At 40.6% G+C, this 24,695-nt stretch overlaps 1 long non-coding RNA gene across 1 annotated transcript; it reads left to right on the forward strand.

Moving 5' to 3' along the window:
- Nucleotides 1–7,833: 7,833 nt before the first annotated feature.
- On the forward strand, nt 7,834–23,181 carry LOC145430913 (uncharacterized). Its single transcript, XR_013911248.1, has 3 exons — nt 7,834–7,983; nt 9,057–9,174; nt 23,099–23,181. It is a non-coding gene; the product is annotated as an uncharacterized LOC145430913 (long non-coding RNA).
- The last annotated feature ends 1,514 nt before the right edge of the window (nt 23,182–24,695 follow it).

A 24,695-nucleotide genomic window follows, 5' to 3' on the forward strand; every position in this document is an offset into this window, starting at 1 on the left:
TTGACCCTCCCATTGGGTTAAAATCTGGGACTTTCCACCAGTTGCTCTTAGAACTGAAGTGGCTTCTCAGATTAGAGGTGAAACGTCTTCAAGAAACTTAAAGAAGTCCTGAAACGTTTCTTTCCAAGCTCCTTAGACTACGATGGCCTGGATGACTGAGAACCTTCACAGACATTCTGCCTCTTGAACTCTTTCAGCGTCATGGTATCTGGTCTCGTAGTTCTTTCTTTTACCGGCACTCCATAAATCGTGCATGCTGCACTGAAAGGACGCTTGGTGATGGTGAGTCCAGAATGTCTGGCACAACGGACATTTTCTGCACAAACTCTTTAAAATTTTATGTTCTACCATAAGATGAACAGCAATCAAAGTGAATGCTCTGTAATTGTGCTCTGTATATAAACATGAATCACTGGATGAATAAATCTGAATGTCTGGAAGAGTAAGCTATTTTTACACGTAGAGGAGGAAATGGGTTTTTAAAAGAAATATCTATCAGAATAAAGTTTACAAAAAGAAAAATGCCCCAGTAAAAACAAACAGACTCAGCTGCTGATTTTCTACACCAATGTCACCGGGACATATTCTTTCACAATTATCATCCATAGAAGAGATTCTCACTGAGATGAATTGCTTTTATTTGACAAGTGGGAGAAACGGCAGCTACAGCGGGGACGCGTATCTCAAAAAGCACAAGTTGCGGCAGCAACGCCACAGCTCCCCCGCTAATGTCGGCCTTTCATCTACCATCTTTGCTGATAGGAATATTTCACCACCTTGGCGGGTAGACTTAGACATAAAAGTAATGACTGGAGCAGTAATTACCTGATGCAATCTGAATCCAGGCCTGTTTTCATTGCATCCAGCGTGATGCATGTTCACCAATACCGCCATGATGTTTTTGTTTCGCTCGGACGAGATGAAAAGGGGGAGCGTTCAGATACGATCAAAGGGAAAACAACGCAGGTCATTTAGTGTGATATTCTCATTGACTGGTCTTGTTTTAGAATCACTAAACCCAGACCGAGAGGTCGTTTCAGTTTAGGATGACCAGAACTGTTGTTTTTCATCTGAGACTGTGAGAAGATGCCAGATTGTTGAGGCGGGTCACTCGAGGTCTACAGATCCTCAGCAATATTAGTGTTCTTGAAGGTCTCTGTTTGTCTCCGCTGATGCGTGAAATATAGAGTTGTCCTTTAGTGACATTCTTATCTGGCCATTTGAAAAAGGAACGCAAATGAAATCAACAGACATTTCATTTTCTCCCTTTATCTTGTCTGTCACTTTGAAAAAGTAGCATGCGCTGACAGAGTGACCTTAATGGCTGCCCCGTCAAGTCGAAAAACAAATGAAATGAAACGGCAACACAAGGCAGGAGGAATTACAGTTAATAATTCTTTAGATGAGCTGGTGTTGAAAGACACAAACAAGCTGAGATGTGACTAATGACTCGCTGGTGGTCTGTGCTCAGCCTAAAAAAGCTGAGCGCAGAAGTTTAGTTTCTCTGATGCCCCGGCGTCTCACAGCAGTGATGAATGGTTTCTGTCTGGATAATGTATGTTGAGGGGTTGTTGTCAGAAGTGGGATCTGCTAGAATGACGTCATCCAATAAACAGTAAATTAGAGTTTGGCAGGGAAAGGTCCAGTGTTTCTACGAACGTTGCAACATCTGGCTTCTTCTTGAATCAAAAGCAGCATGTGTGCGTATGTGCTGACATCTGTGTGTCCTGCAAGAGGTCATGGCTTAAAATCAGCTTTTTTTTTTGCTTTGTGTCATAACAATAAGATGGTGCTTTACTTGAAGTGCAGAAATACAGAACCAATGGGATATTTAGACCCCAAGAGACAGTGCAGTGGGGAAGCAGGTGGCTTCTCCTTTATTCATAAGATATCGATACATATTTTTAAAAAAACACACGTTAGGTTAAACAAACCATATCCAGTAATCGTTTTTATACCACACTGTCTGCCACAGCCATAGAGACATCATGTCTTCATATTGTAACTATGGCCGTCCATCCATCCCATTGTAATGATGGAAGTATCTCCCAGAGGAAATGCATTCATATTTGGCACAATCCTCAACTTGGACTCGAGGATGAACTCATCAAACATCAAGGTCACAGCAACAAAAATGTTTTTTTCATTCGTCATGAATTCATTATGTTAATTATAACAGTATTTCACGCTAATATCCAATAGGTTAACACTATGTTCGAGACAAATTACCACAAAGAAGTGGGACATGGTGTATATTATAAGTTGTTCTCCGTTAGTGTTTTACCCGAGTCCATTATGAGTTTTGGTTTAAATAGAGTTTAATAACTGAGAAATCAGAAATAATTTTCTTGTTATTAAAACTGAAGTACAATTTCACCAATTCGTTTGTTTAAGATACAGCAGCCGTGGCAGTTGTTTGACTCCACATTGCAACTTTTTCTCAAAGTTTTAGTTTAATTTTTAGTTTAATATCAAGATTTTGACTTTATTATCAAAATGAAACAATAAAATTTGGGGTTTTGATCAATTCACAAGCTCATTTGCCCTGTTTAGTAAATCTAGCCATAAGAGTTCAAATTTACTCTCTACCAGTTTGTAAAAGGCTTAATTCATTAGGATGGAAATAGAAAATAGAAAATTTTACCATTGTCTAGCAGTGCGATGTTTGAGGTGTGGACCCAAAAGGAGACACGGGAGAGAAAACAAAGTATAATAGACAGCAAGCCGTTTATGGTGGCTGGTATCACAAACAGAAAACCAGCCAAGGCGAGCTGGGAAAAACGAAAGTAAAACCTAAACTGGGGTAAACTAAAACTAATCATAAAAACAATGACATGGAACATGAACATCAACCTGAACAGGACCATAAAAACAATCCTGAGATTTCAATGGCATGAGACAAACAGACGACCCAACACTGAACACAGGGAGACAGAAGGGTAATGAGGGAAACACAGCTGACACAAATGAACCAGACACCACAGGGAGAGTAAAACTAAACACACTGAACATGCAAACATCAGACCCTTCAAAATAAAAGAGGAAAAATAATGGAACATAGACATGACAACACTAGCTTGACAACGTGGACACAGACATGAAACACATGACAGGCCTGGGATACACGGAACACAAGGAGAGACACATGGGAACAGATAAGGGACACAACATAACTAAAAGTAAAACACAGAAGACAGGAAAAGACACATAAATAAGGAGAAATAGAAGAAACACGAACTAGACTAAAACCCAAATAAGACAAACTAATAATAATACTAGAACTTAACATTATGTCATTATATGATAAGCAATCAAAATACAAAATAACTCAAAAATGCTGGGTGACAGAGCCAGCCCCTGACATGAGGTGAACATTCTTCCTCTTACTTTGATTTTTTTTTTGTTTCATCTGATTTGAATTTAGGAAACTCTTTACCAGGAAGTACAACCGCACACCACTTTGAAGTGGGACTATATTACTAAATCCATTCGACAAAATGAGGAGTACACGTGTGTAATTACACTGCAATCTATTTTTGCTTTGTTTTACAATCATTATCTTTTTGATGGTTTTTGCTTTGTGTTGTGTAAAAGCACCACCGTCAACCACCACCCCTCACTGGGCCGACACACAAACAAGCACAAACTGTTAAAGACTATTGTGCTGCTTTTTTCAGGTGTGTGCTCTTCTTCTTCTTCTTCTTTGCATTTTTTGCAATCACCAAACATCACTGTTAAGCACAATGTTCATCTGTAAGTTCCTAAACATGCTTTTCAGTGATCAGCAGCTCACTTCCACCTTAAACACCGGTCATTTAAAGCTTTACCACATGCATCCACACACAAAGATTTGTGATGTTTCTTCACTCACATGACTCTAGTTTTAACCAAGAATCGCTCATGCTCAAGTTATTTAGAGTTGGGCTGCATTTCTGACAGAAATCGACTGCCGTTTGATATTAACTTTAAGCAGACCATCACTCCGAGCAATTACACGCCTGCCAGACGATTATGGACCTCACACTAAACATTCACTGCCCAAGTTCAGTGCCAGTGTAGGTAATGTAGGACGGGGGGTGGGCGATTCCACCACTGGCATCCAAGTAACACTGGCCTTTTTATCAACTGCATCATTACTCATTGTATTAAAGCTGCACATAGCCAAGTTCATTTTTACTTCTTGGTTTGCAAACTCAAAGGAATACCCTTGTTATCTAGGGCGAGTTACCAGCCATTTTCTGCGGTTCACATTCAGTATTGTTTACACTGATAAAATTTGCCCACAGACCGCCAAACTCCTTCACACTGCCTTTGTGTTACTTAATGCTGGTGCCCCTTGGACCGCACATGCATACGTAGACTCACATAGTGTGGAAACAATACCAGCCGGGGTTAGCAATTATTGGATCTGACCTGTGAAATGACCAAAAATAATCAAATTGCTTCAGACCTGCTGTGCAGTTTATACTCATACGTCAGAGTAATATCAGCTATTTTATCGGGCAGCAAGAAACCTAAATGTCATGTTTATGTTATTTTGATACAGCAAAACAAGATTGATGAAGCTATATAATGTCTGTTCTAATGAATACGACTAATTGAGGAGCAAAATAAGAAGGCTTTTAAGACCATTGTTTAATATTAAAGAAGCTAAAGTGTGACTTTAAAAAGTAAAGTCACACTTTAGCGGTTCTAGGATTAAATTAATTAAAATGTAATACTGTACATGTATATGTACACACACACACACACACTTGTTTTCATATACATATATATATACATATATATATATATATATATATATATATACACACACATATACATGTATATATAGGAAGGGGGGAACAAAAACAACAGTAAAAGGCAGACTCATTGTGTACAGCAAGACGGTGTATATACATCAGTGCAGTGCTATAACTTCAAATGTGTCCTAGGCACGTAGCTTGGATTAAAATTATAGGAAACAAATAACCCATCTTGGAGTTTATTAGAGACAAGCAGACACCCCGAATGATTTGGCTATGGAAACAAATCAAGTGATCGATGTGCATTTTGTTTGTATGAATATAAACCACCGCACGCTGGCGGGCCAGTCAGACAGCTTTGGATTAAAGTTAGAGAATGCATGCTGTGCACTCATTATCTACGTTACAAGACATATTCGCATGCACAAATGAAGTGACACCTGCATGCACACACAAACACCCACAAATCAGGAGAATGACAGATACACTACCGGTGTATGGCTCACTGGAAAAATACAGAGGGAGTTCAAGCATGAGCCTTTTATTGGGTTTATTAGATTGCACCTCATGGCAGGGGTTCCAAAAATAAATATTCATAAATTAATTAAAAGGTTTTTAACTACGAGGTGTTTTTAAGTAAATGTTTTGGTATCACACTTTATTTCACTGGACCATTTTAAAAGTAAGGAAACCTTGTCTAAAAGTACAAGCAAGGAAAAAGTAACCATCTACCATTGCAAAGTTTACAAAAGGAAGCTGTGCCACTGGAATTTATATAAAAATCTCTTTTTTTTTTCTTTTTGTATGGATATTATACGGAATTTGAGGTTGCTTCTGTGTTGTGTCTGCTTTTATCTGCTCACTCCCAGTTCAGCTCTACCCTTTCCCACTTACTGGGATGCTGGATGCTTTTCCATTGGACTAGACCATCCACAAACATGCACATACCAAAAAGCCCCAAGGAGTCCAAGTTTAGGTTGTCGATGGTGCAAGTGCTGATGTCCCAAAATTGCAGCAGAGATTACTGAGCACCATAGACAAACTGTAATTCACAGGATGGGTTCACCCACTTTTTCTCTCCTCAAATCCTATATTAAGTCTATTTTTAGGGTTGCCAGAGAACAGTCCTGGGATTTACTTAAAATAGTGCTGTTGCATTCACAGCGTTTGGCTATGATGGAATAAAACCACATTGGTTCAGCTAGTAGATTTTCCAATATTCAAATGTAACGAGTATAAGTGCTAAACCTGCAACCTGCAATGTTCTTGTTTGAGAGAATTTGAATATGTTGGGGGGGGGGGGTTAAAAAAAAGGCTCTTAATTGGTGGCTAAACATAAAACCTATTTGACAACTGTTTTTTTTTTTTGCAACTTGCATAAATGCGAAGATGAGCTCAGAACGGTTTTAGAAACGGGCAGTGACGAGAGAAGATGTTTGCAGAATGACAAGTGCAAACTTCAGAATGCAAAGACAGGCCTAGCAACGGGTTCAACAATACTCAGGTAGGCTGTTGCATTTAAATGACACTCAGCTGTTACTAAAGGGCCCAAAATGTGCCAGGAAAATATCCCCACACCGTTAAACCACCAACAACAACCTAAAACACTGATACAAGGTAGGTTGGACAATGCTTTCATGTTCTTTATTCCTAATTCTGACACTGCAATCTGAATGTTGCAGCAGAAATCGAGACTTTTCAGACCAGTTTTTCTACTCTTCTAATGTCCAATTTTGGTAAGGCTGAGGGAACTGCCCTGGTCTTCTGTTCAGGACAGGAGTTACAGGAGTGGTGGTGCTTCTGCTGCTGTAGCCCATCTGCCTCAAGGTTTGATGTGCTGTGCATGCTCTTCAGCACAGCTTGGTTGTAACGAGTGGTTATTTGAGTCGATGTTGCCTTCCTATCAGCTCGATGCAGTCTGGCTATTCTCCTCTGACATCTGATGTCAACAAGACATTTTCTCACAGAAAACTGCCGCTCACTGGATATTTTCACTTTTTGGAAAATTCTCTGTAAACCCTACATGAAGCTGTGTGGGAAAATCCCAGATCAGCAGTTTCTGAAATATTCAGAGCAGCCTATCTGGTGGCAACAACCACACCATGTTCAAAGCCATTTAAATGACCTTAATGCTTGAGTTCATTTTGAGTTGATGCCAGTTGATTGGCTGATGAGATATTTGCAATAAATTAAATTACAAAATAATTAAAAAAGAATAGAAGTGGTATATAATTAGCCTGATATGGCTTTATAAAAGCTCTGGCATAGCTATGGCTTTGAAATCGAGTCTTATGCTGTGCAGGAAAAACACTTCAAGCCTAAACACTCATTCCTGCAGAGTCAGCCCTCACAAGATGGTGTAACTCTCTTGGACTGTTGCCTCTTTCCTGAGACATGTGACATGAAAACCTAGATGATTGCAGTGATTAAGGAGCGCTCAAAAGATTTAGTTACTCTTTTCCATCAACCTCTGACAGAACTATAGTCATGGATAGGTGGAGAGCACAAACACCAGACTGTGAGGAAGTCCAGCAGCTGGGCTCTGACTTTTCTGGCAAGCACAATTGAATTAACCTTCAGTCTACTTTTGCACACAAAGATGGATCACCAGAAAAAGCTCCTGACTTAAAAGCCTGATATAATTTTTTCTTTTTTTCACGGTTCTGTCCAATTAATTTTTGGAATTCATTACAGCTACTAGGAGTTGTGTTTTAGAGACTGCTTAATAAAGTCTGTATCCTTCATGAAATTACTCTATTTGTTTTTTACATCGGCTCACCTGCCAATTCTTCATCCTGGCGTCTTGTCCATCATCCTGTCCTACCAGTTTGCCAATCTGTCCGTCTGTCTGTTAGCCTGTCATGATCACAAACAGCTGTACAAACACAATGTCGTGCAATCATGGGACTCTAAAGGGATTGCACTGGACCGATTAGCATCCATAATGAATTTTCTTCCCTAAGTCAGGATTTGAGCCATGGCTGCAATGAAGCATAGCACACATTGGTGTAATCATCTTGGGAAACTGGCAAAATCCCAACACACATCTAAAATGACGCAACCACAAACAGGAAATGGAGGGAGAGCTGAAAAGGAGCGAACGTGGTTTAGTAGAAGAGAACAGGACCTGCTGGAGGGGAATGAGTAATGAGTAAGCTGACGATCCAAACAAGTCGCCATTTGTCTACGCTTTAGACCACACATTGTGATCCAGGCTTCACACATATTCACAAACCAGGTATGTGGTGTACAAAGGTGAGGCAAGTTTAACTCAAACAGATTAGAAACTTTCAGGATTTTTCTTGTCAAAAGTCAATGAATCCCGACAGCAGAAGCCGTTACCAAACAGTATCTGTTAAAAGAGTATCTGTTCTATATTCTCACTGCTGCTCCCAGTTGCTGCTGGATAACTATAAACACATAACTATATAGAGTTATTTGATGCCCTGCCGAATTTGTAACTTCCAAACAAATGAACGGGGCCTATACATGTGCCTCTTTAGCAGGGGGATCTTGTATGGCGTTATTTTTGTGCCACTATTCTGAGCGCACGTAAAAAAGGTTTGCAGGTGCAAGTGTTGTATTTTGAGGAGAAATTTATTTTGAGCGAAGAAAAGCTGAATTTGAGTGAACAAAATTCATTGCTGCATGCAAAAAATGTATATCCGTGTTTGCTATTATCCATATACACACGCACAATAGCAGCCCCTCTCGCTCAGTTTTTGTATTTGCGCTCGCAATGTGTCGCTCACGCTCTCAACATTTCTGCCCGTGCACGCTCAACTCTTTCTGTACACCGTTATATTTGTGCCACAAAACCAGCCAATCACAGACTTGGATGCAAAAAAATCTGATTGGCTGTTTTTGTCTCCAATCAGCTAGAAAGGACGAAATGCAATATCCCAGAATCCATTTCGTCCAAAGCTCAAACGAGGCAGTGGCGGAGGAACACAGAGTGGCGGAGTTTGAAATATTACTCTTTCTGGGACACAAAATAAACTTTTAAGATATTTTCATGTTAGAATGTAGCTGTGTGAACTTCAAATATCTGCTCGATTTATCAAGACATCACATATTTGCATAAGTGCTCCAACGTTTTCGGATTTGTCACCTAGCGTAAAATGTTACGCTTTGGGAGTGAGAACGGGTTGTCCCAACTGCCTGCAGATCATTAACAACCTCCTTCAGTATAGTTGTGGACGGATCCACCACCTTTCTTATGATCATACTCGCCCAGCGAGTTTGATTTTCTCCATTTCTGAATACTCACACAAACAGTTGTCACCTTCTCACCAAGTTTCTTCCTTTCAGCCTTGTGCAGATCTGCACTCTTGTCCCTGACATCTTTTGAGAGTGCTTTGGTCATGACGATGGTGGTGGAAGAAACTGGTTCTTTGGACAGGTGCTACACAAAACGAGTGGACATCAGGTGAGTATCTGTGCTTGATTGGTTTTAACCGATTCTTTTCTGTTTCCTCGTTCTCACAACCAGTCGTACCAGATAACTGCCGCTCCCTGAGCATGGTTTATCCTTTTAACTGGGAGTTTTGCCTCCCCACTGTTGTCAAAGTGCTTGCTTAAAGGGAGTCATCTGATTGTTGGGTTTTTGTGTGCATTATTAAAATTTATTGTGAAAATCACGAAAATCATGATTTAGAAGATGTGTATGAAGTCTCACACGAACTCATGTATCAAATACAAGTTTATACTGAATCTGTGAACACAAACATCCGCACATTATGTAATCATGTTGACACGCTGACCCAAGAAAATTACATCTAATGAAAGCTAGCTTTCTGCAGGGTTTACATGGACAACATCAAACTCAATGCAATGCTGTAGTTAACAGGAGAATACTTCAAGGACTTTAACGCTGTCATTATTTATAATGGCTATTCAGCTTTCTACAGAAGCCCATCTAATTGGACATTGGTCCTCATGACCCTACTTGAGACTGAGCACCAGCACTTGAGCACCATGCTGATAATGATCAGTCAAAAATGTTACAAGGCGGTGCTGGATGGCACTCTCTGACTGTTTACTTAATCTTTTTTTTTGCCACCTGAAATAAAATAGGCTTGTTCCAGATGCTTTTCTGTGGCCTATTTTGATAGATGAAGCAGAGTCAGAGAAAAGCAGGATATGTCAACAAGTATGAACTAGAGTGCAAAAAGCTGTAGTGTTAAACTGAACCATTCCGTTTCAAACCACTGTTAATGACAAGTGATGGAGCGTAGATGTTTTCAGGGGAGCTAATGTTATTCCTAAATTCCCATCAGCATCATTATCCTGGAAACACATGTATGTTAGCATTACCCCTTGAGGATGCGTAGACAGTATAATAGATGGACGTAGCCTCCAGCTTTAAAAACTGAAGCCAGTGCAGAGTTTGAAATGTGCACACTTCTAATGGCTGAAGAAAAGACTTCACTGCTGATCTGATTTTTTTTTTTTTGTACTTTAGTAAATATTCATTGCCCTGACTTTCATTAACAAATTATGTTTTTTTGTCAAGTCTGTCCCGTATTCAGTCAAGTCTGTCCCGTATTCAGTAAGTGAAAATAAAATAAACAATAAAAGGTGAATCAAATGGACCATTACGGCAAGGCTGGGATGGTCAATTTGGTAAAGTAAATCCGTTGGGCATCTTTCTTTGCCTTTAGACAACAATTCTGATGGCAAAAGAGCCAAACGGGACAGGCAAAAAAAAAAAAAAAAATTATGTTTTGTGGAAAATACATGATAGACATTATTATTATTATTATTTTTATTATCAGTGAGTCACAGCCCATCAGTCAGATTACAGATTAAATAGCAGTGAACTTGTTTTTTGGATGCTATTCATGTTTTATTCTTAACTCTAGGACTGGATCTGTGTTTCAGACCCATATGGAAAAGATATATATAAATCTTATAAAGTTTTTATCTGTCTTGTATGAAACTTGTATGAAAAGCATACAAGAGTGAAAGCATATAAGATCCTTTGAAAAATTAGATAATGAAATTTGTATGTTTTGTATACTTACTAAAAAAAATATGAAAGTAATGAGAAAGTGGCCACTTTCATGAGTAAATCATATATGTTTTTACTATTTCTTTTCCATATGGGGATTTAGTAACACTGTGTGATTCATTTGAAATCCTAGTAATTTTTTTAACATTGCCACTAGAGTTATTATAGCTAACAACTCCCACTGCTTCACTCTTCTGTTCTAATTCATTTTCCAAACAACAAGTTGGTACAAGGTGGCAGTAGCCAATTGGCCAAGTCCCAGGATTAAAAAACAATAGTCTACAAGGTGCTTCATGGAGCCTAGAGCTATCTTTCATATACAGTTAGTGTGAATCTCCTAAAATGAGCTCCAAAAATTGCTGTAGAGCTCAGAAATTTCTGCATAAAGCGTTTGAGTAGGGTTTTGCAAATACAGTCCTGTGAAAAAGAGATTTCACAGGACTTTATGCAGTCTTGAGAAGCAGAGTACACTCTACATACTGATTTCATAGGAATTAAGAGGCTAAGTAGCAGCCAGATGCAGCTAATCAAAGGCACTTGACTTATTGATAATCAGCACGTGTTTTATTAGTTTGCTGGTCTGAACCATTCAAGTGTGTATTAACAAACTGACCACAAGGTCAGACTATGCAATGCTCAGAGAAATGCAAAAGACCCAAGAGCTACATCTCAGATGCTACACAGGCTCAGTTACTTTGTTAAATGTATAAGTTTGTGACAGTACGATTAGGAAAAGACCAGAAGAGTTGCCAGCAGAAAGACTTTTTTCTCTATAAACAAAATATCAGCATGGATAAGGTTTGCAAAGTTGCCCTTGTACAAACAAACTGATTTCTGAAGCAATGTCCTTTGGACAAACAAGACCAAAGAGGATTTTTGGTCTAATGTATAGTGTTACGACCCACTGCACCCTGCTATCCTTTTGGGCTACTTGTGTCTTGTTTTCAGGCATTGGAGAGGTGGCGTTCCTGTTCACAAATAGTGACACTGGCAACACTTGGGACCAGTGTGCCAGGGCCCCATTAAAAACCTTTAGGGTCTAGCTGTGCACAGACTCATTCCCCCGATACACCCTGTTGGACTCTGGTTGCTTTTGGTTTGGTTCTTTCATTTACTAAATACACACACGCCATATTTTTTGCTTTTGACAATAGGTTTCTTTTTTCTGATTTATTTACCTAAAATATAACAGTTCGGAAGACATTCCTATGCATCTCTGGGTCTTTGTCATGGCCCTGCAGCCTGTTTTGTGACAATAGCGGTTAGGGATGGGTATTGATAAGATTTTCACGATTCCGATTCCATTTTCGATTCTGTTTAACGATTCGATTCTTTATCGATTCTCTTATCGATTCTCTTTAAAAAAGGAGAACACTAGCTTAGCTTAGAACTTTGTTTTATATCTTTTCTTTGAACAAGATAGAAATTTAGGAGTAACATGGCCTTACAAACCCAACAGTGAGATCTTAAGAGATCCACAGCCTACGGCTCTTCAATGGGGTGTCACAGGGTCCCCAGGAAAAAAAAATTGTAAATGTAAAATAATAAAATAAATATTCTTCTGTAGCAATTACACAAGAATATCCAGTAATGTCCCTGCCTACAATTAAACACATTCACTCAAAATCGGGGCATCTTCTGTGGCAAATGGGTGCAAGCCTTTGACCACAAACTCAGTCACTGCTCGGTGACATTCGTCTATCCTGGCCTGAAAGGAGACGCTACCGGTAGACTGCAGCGAGAGCTGCCAGCATCTGAGCCAGACTCTGTCTGTCTCATCATGATCACCTAAATGCACAGTAATGGCAGGTTTTGTAATAAGGCAGATCGCGCTAACATAATATGCACTGTTAGTTGATGATTTACCTGCCGCATTAACGGGAGAGGACGTGCAAACGTTACCGCTGCTGCTGGGTTGAGATTCACGAGTCCGGAGCGGAATTAAAAACACGACATTCATTTAAGGTCATCGCGTGTTTTGTGAGCAAATGCTTTTGCATATTCGTAGTGCTTCCTCCCTTAAATGAAATATCTACTTTGCAAGTATTGCAAGTTGCCCTGTTGTCATCCGTTCTCGTAAAGTATAACCAAACTTTTGAGCGTTTGAGCCGCTTACGCGCCGTGTTTCCTGCTAGGTAAATGATGCTCCGCAACGTGATGACGTCATTCGGGGCGACTGGAATCGATAAGGGAATCGTTTGCAAAAATGGCAAACGATTCCAAGGAATTGAAACAGTGGGAACCGGTTCTCAACAAGAACCGGTTTTCGATACCCATCCCTAATAGCGGTATATTTTTTAAAAACCAAACACATCATATCAGAAAAATCAGTTCCTATCAAGTGCCAAGCACAGTGGTGGAGGGGTTATGAGTTGGGCTTATTTTGCAGCCACAGGTCCGGGGCACCTTTCAGTCGAAACTCAATGACTCCTCTATGAACTCAGTCAAAGTCCAAACCTCAGTGTGGTTAAAATGCTGTGACAGGACTGTGCAAACCCCAATGAACTGAAGCACAGTTGTAAAGAAGAGTGGGTCAAAATTCCTCCACTGCAATGTGAGAGTCTCATAAAGTCAAATAAAAAAATGTTTACTTCAACTTGCTGCTGAATGTGGTTCTAGAAACAAATCATGGGGTTTACTTAATTTTTCACAGCAGTCCTGTAAAAACTGTATCTGTGTCTGTTTGTGAATGAGGTCCGTTCTTTAAAACAGATGGGAACCTTTTTCTCAGCACAGACACTAAACGGTGTATATGCCGGGGGCTATTTTTAGCTTTGGATTAATTCACATTTACTGTTAAGTATTTCCAGGAGCAGGAAGGTGTTTGTGGCATTCATTCAAAATAAACTGATGAAGATAATAGAGCCATATGACACAGAGTACAACAGTGTAGTTCGCTGATGTGTATTTAATAGTTTGTGGATGATAAAGGAGCTCTATGGCACACAAGAATAAACTGTAGCGGGGTCTGGCTTCATAAACAACACTGTAGGATCTGTTCACTGTTGGGTTTGGGCTTTTAATGGGATTTGTTGATGGCATCTGGTTTTACTGAGCTCGTGATGACTCCCATAAACACGCTCTCTGAACTCCCCTATTTATTTTCAGCACCATTCAGCATAATTAACACTGACAACCACTGATTACCTATTGTTCACAAAACCCATATTCGGCTTTAATTAATCTCGCCAACAAATAAATTGCAGAAATTTCAGTTCACCGCACACGTAATTTGCTGCCATGGTGCATTCGTCCCCTGTGACCCGAGAGAAGGGATATACGGTGAATAGCTGTTATTCCTTCTTTGTTATGAGGAAAATAGAGCTGAACGTGGGAAGTAGCCAGATCACAGTTCACTGATGTTCTTTGTGATCATCGCATTACTGTAGAAAAAAAAATTAATCTGTGACTTGTTGCTCTTTGAAAATTTGAAACTGATTATATTTTTACTGCATTTGTTCATCCTCGATTCTCAGTCTTCCTGCGGACTTCTTATATGTGCTATTTTTTCTCAGCAGCAGCTATGGAAATGTTCTTCATTGTCATGTAAATTGTGACAAATCCTAGCAATGCACACAATGCCCGTAGCTCCCCTATGGCCGAAGCAACGGTGTCAAGGCAGACATCCTGCTCCCGCTGAGTCCAGGCATCTCATATGACATGTTATCTAATCCTGACAGCAGTGTTTTCCTTTATGATGCCGATAAACACCTGCATATCACTCATGTGCAACTGTCAAAGCTCAAGAAAGAAAAATACAACAACGGGAAGTTTTGGCAGCTCCACAACGATCATCCCCATCGTGGAAACTACAAATGAAACCTGAAGAAGAATAAAAGTGTGAACTATTTAAAATGATGGCAGATGTAACAGCACAGCAAAGGCGTTAAAAAAATAAAATGATCACCTCAGAAACAAAAGTGATGCTTTATGTTTCTATGAGGGTATTTATACATAATCACAAAGATATTTGCATTCGATGTACTTTATGTAATAAGTGGATAAATTATTTGCTAACATTAGGCAGCAGTGGGATCGCATTTAAATTCTGCTGTATGACTAAAATGCATAATTAGAATGAATGTAGCCAAATAATATAGCCCCTGTTACTTTTGTTTAGCGGTGTTATGATGAGGGAATTGTGAATCCAGCAAACAGATTAAGTGAAGTATTTCTCGATCGCCCGGGGCTTGTTGTGTTACTGCTGAATATGTGCATCATTTTAATAACAATAATGCACTTTTTTTTCAAATGTTTAAGATTTGTGTTTAGAGGGGGAAATATTCAGATTCCACAGATGTTAGGATGTTAAGAGATGTGTCTGTGAAGAGGCTCATTTCTAATACATGTGTCTTTCTCTAGTGTAACATCCAAATTATTAACAAGTAAAAAACAATTTTCTAATTACTGTAAGAATTTCTATTTTAGTCACTGTCTTAGAATGACTCTGGTTTGTTAAAGTCCATTTATGAGTTCTAGAGTGGTGGACCTGTGGTGAACAGCAGAAAATGACTGCTTGCTTTTTAGGGCAGCATTGCTTCACAGCACGAAGGTCTTGAGTTCAATTCCACCATCAGGCACATGCTCCTCATGTTTACACGCTGTCTCCCCAGGTACCCCCACTTCCTCCCACAGTCCAAAGACATGCAGTTAGTGGAGTTAGTTTGAAATCTTGTCTGTCTCTATGTGTCAGACCTGTGCTAGACTGGCAACCTGTCCAGGGTGTAACCTGCCTCTCACCCTAAGACAGCTGGGATAGGCTCCAGCCCTCCCGCAACCCTGACATGGATAAGTGGAAGAGAACTGATAGACAGATGGAAAATTCGTGCACTTTTTTTAGTGCTGTCAGCGTTAATCTCGTTAAAATCCGCAGATCGCCCCTTGCTCGGCGTTAACGAGCTAACAGCGCTAACGCATTGACACTGTGCAGCCCTACGCACAGGGCGATCCGCGCTAACTCGCTAATCGAGATTTGCAGTGTTAATGCGGTTATAGCATTTTAACAAGATTAACGCTGACAGCACTAATTTTTTAATGTCTTTGTTGATTATTCTCTGCCACACATTTCAGTCCTGATACATGCTAGCCTTACTGTTGCTGCAATTAGCTTGTCTTTAAACTGTAATTGGACACATATGTCATTAGTGCCATCGGTTCTGATAGATAGAAGTTAATCCACAAGCTCTAGCAAAGTATGTTGGGCAATTTTCAGCAAACTATCTATGTAGCACATCAAAGGAAGTGAAACAAAATGTGGGATCAATAATATATAAACAACCTCAGATTTGCATGTTTAACTCGCAGAGATCCTTAAATGCTAAATATCACAGTGAGTGTTATCTTCAACCAGGGTCAGCTGTGCTTTTTTAATATGACACTCCTTTTCCACTTCCACAGATTTAGTGAATGCTTCTGGCCTAAATCTGTTAAAAATGCACAGCGTGGAGTTTTGATAGGAAGTACTCTACAGTGAGCTTTAGCACACATGCCTGTGGACACAGGTTAAGGTTCAGGTCACCTGACAGGAAACTCTTTGGCAAGCATGATGCCCCTGTAAGATTTTTGTATTTTAAATAATTTGTTACTTTTTTTTAGGTTTTAACTTCATTTAAATCACCTTTAATGTATACCTTTCACTCAGTAGTAATAAAATAATATAAAAAAAAATAGTTGCTTAGCTGGTTCCAGATTATATTCATGTAATTAATTATCCATCCTTTTCTGTTTTTCCAATTCAGCATTAGGAGCTAGACTCTGTCCAGGGTCAGCCCTGAGACAGTCCAGGATGTACCCTGCATCTAACAGCTAGGTAATTAATTATATGACCTGATATTTCTGTCTAGTATTTAGAAAATTGGCTTAGCAAAGCCAGAGGCTGCTGGTTAAATTCAAGCTGATGGCACAAGTCGCCTTTGGGGCAACTGGCATAAAGCTGTGTCAAATCAAACATGCAGAGCTACCTGCTGGTGACTCCTTGTGACAAGGGAGCAATTGAAAGTATCTCCTTACACCATCCATCCTCGAGGATCAGGGTGAGAGCCTATCCCAACTGCCATAGGGCAAGAGGTGGGGTACCAGTATGTCACAGGGCTAACACAGAAAGACAGACTACCAATCGGCAATTAAGAAACACTTAAATTAACCTAACTCCACTAACTACATGTCTGAATGGGAGGAAGCTGCACAGACATGGAGAAAACATGCAAACCTCTCACAGAAAGGTCCTGGTCAGATGGTGGATTTGAACCCATTTGAACCGCTTGCTGTGAGGCAACAGAGCTAACTACTGTGTCACCATACTACCCGTTTAGCTCTCTGCTGTTGTCTATAAATCACTGTAGTTTATTTCATCACTGATGAAATGCTCTGTCCAGATATTCTGAACATGAGGTCCTGCAAAAAGTATTAACTGAAATCTATGTGGTGGAAAACCCCTTTTAATTATACATCTGAGTCTTTTTGCTGTTTATTACATTAGCCACTCTGCACAGAAGCATCAGCTAACCACCCAAAAATGTAAATTTAAAGATGTCTGCTGGCAGTCAGTCTCAGATACACAGCATCAGTGACACAAACACTGCCTCAGTGTTTACGTTTAGGCTAAATAGTCACTTGTTTAGCGCTGCCTGCTCCTCCTAATCCCCCGTTTGTTCTTTTTCCTCTTACATTTGCATCCATTTGAATCACACACACTGTAATATATTTCTGTGTCACATCCCAACATCGCTGTAAGAAATGGAGGAATCTGCTGGAGCTGTGTGGCTCCCTATTAAAGCAAAGGCAGCATTGAGTAATGCGTGGTTACTCCGTGATTTCATGCCGTATGAAACAATTCCCATGACCGGAGTTTAATTTTTATTGCGGGCACCATGAAAAACAGTGCTGACAGATGAACTGAAATGAAAGACTCCTTTAGTGCACAGTCGCTGCTCATTGTTGGTAATAGTGTGTATTTCATGCTAAACTTTCCATTATCTGCTTCCTCCCCACTGGGACGTACTTCTCACCAGTGTTCATATCCAACTTCAGATGCCAACAGGATGACTCTGTCACACAGCAGTAATTTGGGACCAATGCTACTCTTGCAGCTTTCCCCTTTTGTTTAAGCTGACACATGCATCACCTTACAATACAGTTTTCTATAATGCAGCTATAACACTACATTTTGTTTCTTGCATGACTTAACACACATTCTGCACCTGTCCTTATAATAGCGTTTGGCACTGGTGTCCCTTCAGCTGAATCCCTTTTCCATTGCAGTCACCCATCTGCTCTGTCCTGTTTCTGTGTTTGCACTCCACATCCTGTACGAACTAATGAGCCTGAGACGCAGATTCCATCGTCTGTTGCGATCTGCCACCAGAGCACTAGAAGAAGAAAAAACGTTAGCCACTGTAGGCAAAAACAGGGCATCTGCTGTGCACATAATCAGTTTGGTGTCAGTTGTGGAACAAACAGAAGGGAATTTCATCAGGGCCTGATGTCTTTGTGGTGCAGCTGATATGTCTACTGACATAATGGAGGAATTCTAGTGGTGATGGGATGACTGAGTGCAGTGTCAACAAACCAAGGAGTGACTTTCAGAAAAGTAGTGTTTTTTTGGAATTTAATCCCTTACTTCTTTGTGTTTTGTTTCTTTTTGTTCTTTAGAGGGACAGTAACATAACAAAAGAGTGTACAGCGGTTTAAATCTTTATTTCTTGACTTCCGCTAACTCCCTCAACAGAAAGCATCACAACAACATAGATCACTTGGATAAATCTCAGCGACACAAAAGCAAAAAGAAGGCAAGAAAGTAGAGACTCTGAGGAGCGATATGTGCTGCAGTGACAGTTAAAAGTCGTGCTCATTTACAGTGAAGCCTCTAGCAGCTCTCGGATGGGTGTTTTTCTAAACTTATCTCTTCGTGGCCCGGGGTGTCACAAACAGGAAGCCTGACCTGCAGGGTGAATGTGCTCCTGTGAGTGTGGTTTGTGTGAAAGCTGTGCTGTGAGCAAAGCTTTAGCAAGTCTAACATCCACATCACATGATGGATTCAGATGAGTCCAGGCAGAGTTAAGAGCAGGTAACTGGTTGTTGTGGCTGGAATTAGCTTCTTACTTGTAAATCCAGAGAGAACGAAAAGGGGAGCTTACCTTCATTCTCTGAGTTTAAACATCACTCTGCAGTCTTGGTTAGCTTAGCATTAGCATGCTTATGGTGGTTGCAAAGAGCTAAAGTTGTGCTAGCAGCATAACACAGTTATTTCTGTATTGAACGCAGTTTCCACTTTCCCGCCGTGCTCTCATCCTTTTGTGTAATAAAAATAAAACTAATGTCCGTATCTCCACTCCTGAAAAGCTGTAGCCTGCTCTACCATTTTCCTCCTCATGCACACAAGTTGAAGATCTGCCCAGAGATAACTGAAGAACCTCTTTAACGCAAGCAACAACATAACCATAACTGTCATGTAATTACTATATTTAGTATGGCGACAAGTTACATTACTGTGTTACTGAAAGATGCGATTACACCCAACACCTGTCCTTAAATACAGGTGAATATTTTACATGTGTTGGCTGAAAACTGGAACAGGAGACACTGCCAGCAAGTGGAGACCAGGGCAAACCCAGAGCACCTATACCTGGAAAGCAGTGTGAGTAAAGCACAAAGAAAGGCTGTGCCGTGCACAGGGCTAAGACAGACTAAGGTCAGTCAACAGCCATTCTGGTCAAATTCAGCTCAAATGAATCAACAGAGCTAAAACACAGACTTTAGTGTTGATTTTGTATTAAATTCTGTCATTTCCACCTTATCGACAATAAAGGGTAATCGTGGATCTTTGAGCTCCCATGCAAACGATATAAGCTAAACTTTTTAATACAGGGATGTAATATGTGAATTTCAAATTAAAAACAGGTGAAAGACGATGGTTGTCTCTGTTAGATTGGGTCATCCACCATCACAAGCAGCACAGATCCAGCTCTTGTTAATTCTGTATATGCTAATATATGTAACTATTATCGTTCATTCACAGTGAGCTTAAGTTTGAAATGATCTTCTCGCAACACTAAGCAAATCTCTTCCATGTGTCTGAGCGCATGGTTCCAACCAATCCTTCCACTGTGGCTTGTGAAACTCGAGAGTTATTTTCTAGTCCTGCTGAATTACATAAAAGAGCTTTAAGCAATGCTGTGAAAAGTTTGAACGTTGTGGTCGACTCGAACGTGAAAGACAATATGGAGAAACACACTGCTCAGGAAATGAACACTTGGTTACCTGATGGTATTATAGCAGCGAGAATCGAGTTTGTAAACCGTGTCCTCGAGACATCTGCTACCTTCAGGCTGCAGGCGTGAGGCAACCTGCCAGTGTTAAACCATGTGTGCGAGCGAGAGTTTAATACACCTGCCTTTTTCTTATGTATGTCTCCTCTGTTCTAATAGTAATATTTCCATAAATTTGAAATATGTCTGCATCGTTCGTGGGACTTGTTGGCCTCATTTTCATGCACTGTACCCAGGACTCAGTTTGCTAAAAACTGAGTGGTGGTCTGAATGAAACAATAATAACAGGGACAACATTAGTTTGGTGCATTTTCCTGAAAAAAAAGATGTTACTGAATTTGTGCACGAAGCTTTGTCTCCATGTTCCAAACGTTCCAATTTTGTCTTCTCTGTCTCGCATCTCCACTCCAACAAGGCAAGGAGAAGCCCCAGTAGGAAAGGCCCAACAAGGGCTCTTTAGACTCAGTGACAAGGGTGAGAGTTAAGTCCTTCTTTGGTATAATTAGGAAATACTGTATGTTATAAAGTGCAGATGCGTTTTTGTGTAATTAGATCGAGTTATCCATGCAGATTTCATGTCTCACCAGTCCAGACAAAATATCATGACAGTGTAGTGAAAATTGCAAGCTTGCATGTGCTCTGGAGCCCTGAAACTGGCATCTGTGATTGACACCAGGCTGATGGGGTGAAGCTAACACCAATGTTTTCGCTGGTTTGTAGTGGCAGCTGAGGCGATTGCTGTCTAAGTGTGCTGCATGTGTACAATTCTCTGCTGGCTGTCTCTGTGACACTCTGTCAGCCTTGTGCGTAAATGTACAGATATCTTTTTAAGATCAACACCAAATAAATAAATAAACTTTCGTCCAACTCATTGATTGTCTAGTTATGAGGAAGAGGAGGGCTAATAAATGGCAAACTAACTCCAAAAGCCCAGTAATAGGCAGTTATTACCCTGTTTGAGTCTTTCATTGACAGTACTGAGGCTAGAGCTGTAATCAGTCCATAAGGCAGTGTGGAGCCCTGGCACATACAGCAACAGTGGAAAAAGATGGAGGGAGGAAAAAGACAGCTGAGACTCAGGCTGATGCCAGATGCCAACAACGCATAGGTTTTAAGAGGAAGTTAATTCATTCCCAGAGGATGTATCACGTAACGTCAGCACACACTGCTGTAAACCACTGATAGCTCAGTGGGACGGATGCAGAAAGGCCCATAAAATGTCGGGGAATTTAGGCTTCAACACCTGCAATCCTTCAGATTGATGCCATAATGCTGAGCTGTCCCGTTCAATTTAAAAACGCTGCAACGGGACGGCGAGCTCGAGCCTGGACTCGGCGCTCAGAGGATTAAGGCAGGAGGCCTGGCAACACAATTAGATCTCTGACTGGATCGCCGCTCTTTACGTGTAAGCCGCCAGGACGGACAGATTAAAAATATCCGTGCGTACAGCGGACCTGGTTTGAGCCTCCGTTTGAGGTGGAGAAATCCAGCGAATCCAAATCAAACAAAGCGTGTGGCGCTCCAGGTGTGTGCTGTGTATACAGGTGTGTGCGGGTTCGGTGAATAAAAACCAAAAAGAAACCAAAAAGACACTGATGGATTAACGCGATTGATCTAGATATGAGACAAAATATTCCAATAGAGTGTCCGGTGTCAAAATATCCCACTGCATTTTACTCCAAGAACGTCTGCTCTAGTTTGGAAGCGTGGGAAAGCAAAGCCTTTGTCTGAATCAGGCCAGACGAGTCAAAGGGCCTGCAAGGCTTGTTTCTGTGTGTGTGTGTGTGTGTGTGTGTGTGTGTGTGTGTGTGTGTGTGTGTGTGTGTGTGTGTGTGTCCTGCAGCTGTAGCATCACAGACAGTCAAGCCTGTACATCCAGTGATGTCATCCAGAGTTATAAAAACAAGAGCTGTGTTCCAAACTACTGTGTGTGTGTGTGTGTGTGTGTGTGTGTGTGTGTGTGTGTGTGTGTGTGTGTGTGTGTGTGTGTGTCCTGCAGCTGTAGCATCACAGACAGTCAAGCCTGAACATCCAGTGATGTCATCCAGAGTTATAAAAACAAGAGCTGTGTTCCAAACTACTGTGTGTGTGTGTGTGTGTGTGTGTGTGTGTGTGTGTGTGTGTGTGTGTGTGTGTGTGTGTGTGTGTGTGTGTGTGTGTGTGTGTGTGTGCTCATTATAAAGCTCTGTAGATGAGCTCATACTGTAGCTTTCTACCTGCTGTCACCGTGGACTTGATTCCTGTGTGAAACCTCTCATAAAGCATCAATACTTCATTAAGACAATCCTGTGCCGCTGCTTGATTGCTAATGGCTGGTATGACAGGAAATGAGTTCCAGCTGATTCGGCTTTGCTGCTGTTGTAAACGGAAAACACCGTGCAAAATGCAAATGTGGCCGAAATTAGTTTTACACTGCTTTACACACACATACACAAAATAGACAATTTTCTCTCAAAGTTAAGTCAAAACTGCCAAAACATAACTGGCACCAGCATCATCTGTTCTATATTCAACAGAACGCTGCTTTTGATTTTCAGTGTAACTTATTTGAAATGACGTAAAAATGGCAAATTTATTACTATTGTGTAGATGTACATGTCATTTTTCTGTAGCTCTTACAGAAGTACCCACGCTTTCAATGGGTGGCTTGTCTCTTCTTCAGCTCTATTAGCCTCAGATTTGATGGGAGCCTTTCCACCCAGCTGGAATTTAAGCTCTTCTCACAGATGTTCAGTTGTATTAATTTCAACACTCAAATGAGTCAGAAAAGTCCAGTGTTTTCTTCTCGACTGTGTTTTTTGTGCTTTTGGATGCAGTTTTGGGCTCATTATCCATTTGGAAGAGCTGGTGACTGACACAGTGCTTTCTAACACCAAGACTGTTGTTTTGGCTTGGAAATCTTCAGATTTCACAATCCCAGAAGTATTACATTTTGTCAGTATTCAGTAGATTGTGTAAGGTTTTCCTGGTTTTCCTTTGAGCATTCTGAAAATGAGCTATATTGTTGACTAGGAATCGACTTGGAGGTCAGCTATGGTCTTCTCCAGTCATTTTGATTTTTCTATCCACTACAGGGTCAATTTTGCCCTTTTGCAGCTACAGCCATTGACCAGAGCTATGGATTTTAAGCTACTAAATAAAAAGCCGTGGCCGTACAGTAAGTACATCAAGCTGCTGCCTGGATATGGTTTTGCAGCTTCAACTTGACCATGATCGACCTTTTTTTTACTCTCTCTCTTTAGACAGCTCTCTTTTTCTTTTTCTTTTTTCCTTTTTCTTTTTTAGTGTTTCTTCAGTCTTGCTCTGCAGATGGACTCCAGCTTCAGTGTCTTCGACTGCTGCTGGCAACGATCGCCGGCAGTCTAATCAATCATTGGGTCTTCCTCGTTCTGCTCTGCAACACGTGAACTAGTATCCCACCTCCTGTAGACTGGTTGGATTGGGCCTTCAATCCTGAGAGGAGCTCCTGGAGAGCAGAGCAAAGGCTACCGGCACCAGCTGCAGTCTAAAAACAGTGGAGCTGGAGTGTGTCCAACTCAGCTGGAGATTTCTGCTGAATGCCAGTGGCAGTTATTTGTCACCACTTCTAAAGGTTATTTATTGTTTTTAAGTATAGAAAAGCAGAAATGTGTGTCTTTTCACAGCTTTGTTGGTAAGCCTAAGGTATGTAGATACTCATAGCAAAATAACTGTCTCCATAAAGCATTTCAATTTCTCTTTGCTGGTGTTTCCTTAAGTCATGGTGTGTTTGACCTCTCAGCCTGATCATCATCATTAAACTCATTCCTTTATATTGTTCTTTTTAAACGTAAAAAATCACAGCTGGCTTCAAAAAAAAGGTTTGAATTCACTTTATAACTCCTTATTTTGACTGTAGACAGATGACTGCTTCTGCAAGCCTCATAAATAAAAACACTAAACTATGATTTTGATTTTGGAGTTACGATGAGTGTGTGTCTCACACGCAGATGCACACATTCACACAGATTAATACACACAGATATAACAAAAGAACATCCAGATCAGTGTGCTTGTAAAATCTGAAGCACAAGGAAGGGTTCACTTTGTGCCTGAGGGGAAACTCTAGCAGTCCAAGAGGTGAGAAATGACATAACACACAATTACACACACACTTCACTCACACTGTTATCTTTTCCTGACAGAATCAAGAGCGTGGATTGTTGCATACAAATGAGAGGAAATGATTAAGACAGAGATAGCTTAATTTGGTGTGTGTGTGTGTGTGTGTGTGTGTGTGTGTGTGTGTGTGTGTGTGTGTGTGTGTGTGTGTGTGTGTGTGTGTGTGTGAGAGAGAGAGAGAGAGAGAGAGAGAGAGAGAGAGGGTTGTAGAGTCCAATCAAGAGATCTATGGAAAGATACTTGCATATTTTTGTGGTAAATGTAATCATCACCTCCCAAAAACACACGTTGCTGTGATCTCAGTCATGAGCACTCATATAGCCAAACTAGAGGTGTTCTGGGGGCTGGTTGATCTGCTGAAGCAGGACGAACACGGCATAGATCATCCGCTCTTACTTTTGAAGAGTTTGGAACACATCAGTGACATTACAGCATCATTCAGAAACAGGTCTGAGGTGTCCATGGTGCTGTGTGATAATGCAAATTTTGGTATCCAGCTCATATCAAGTAAACACACAAACACACAGTATT

Source organism: Astatotilapia calliptera, chromosome 9, assembly GCF_964374335.1.
Source record: "Astatotilapia calliptera chromosome 9, fAstCal68.1, whole genome shotgun sequence".
Taxonomy (NCBI): Eukaryota; Metazoa; Chordata; class Actinopteri; order Cichliformes; family Cichlidae; genus Astatotilapia; species Astatotilapia calliptera.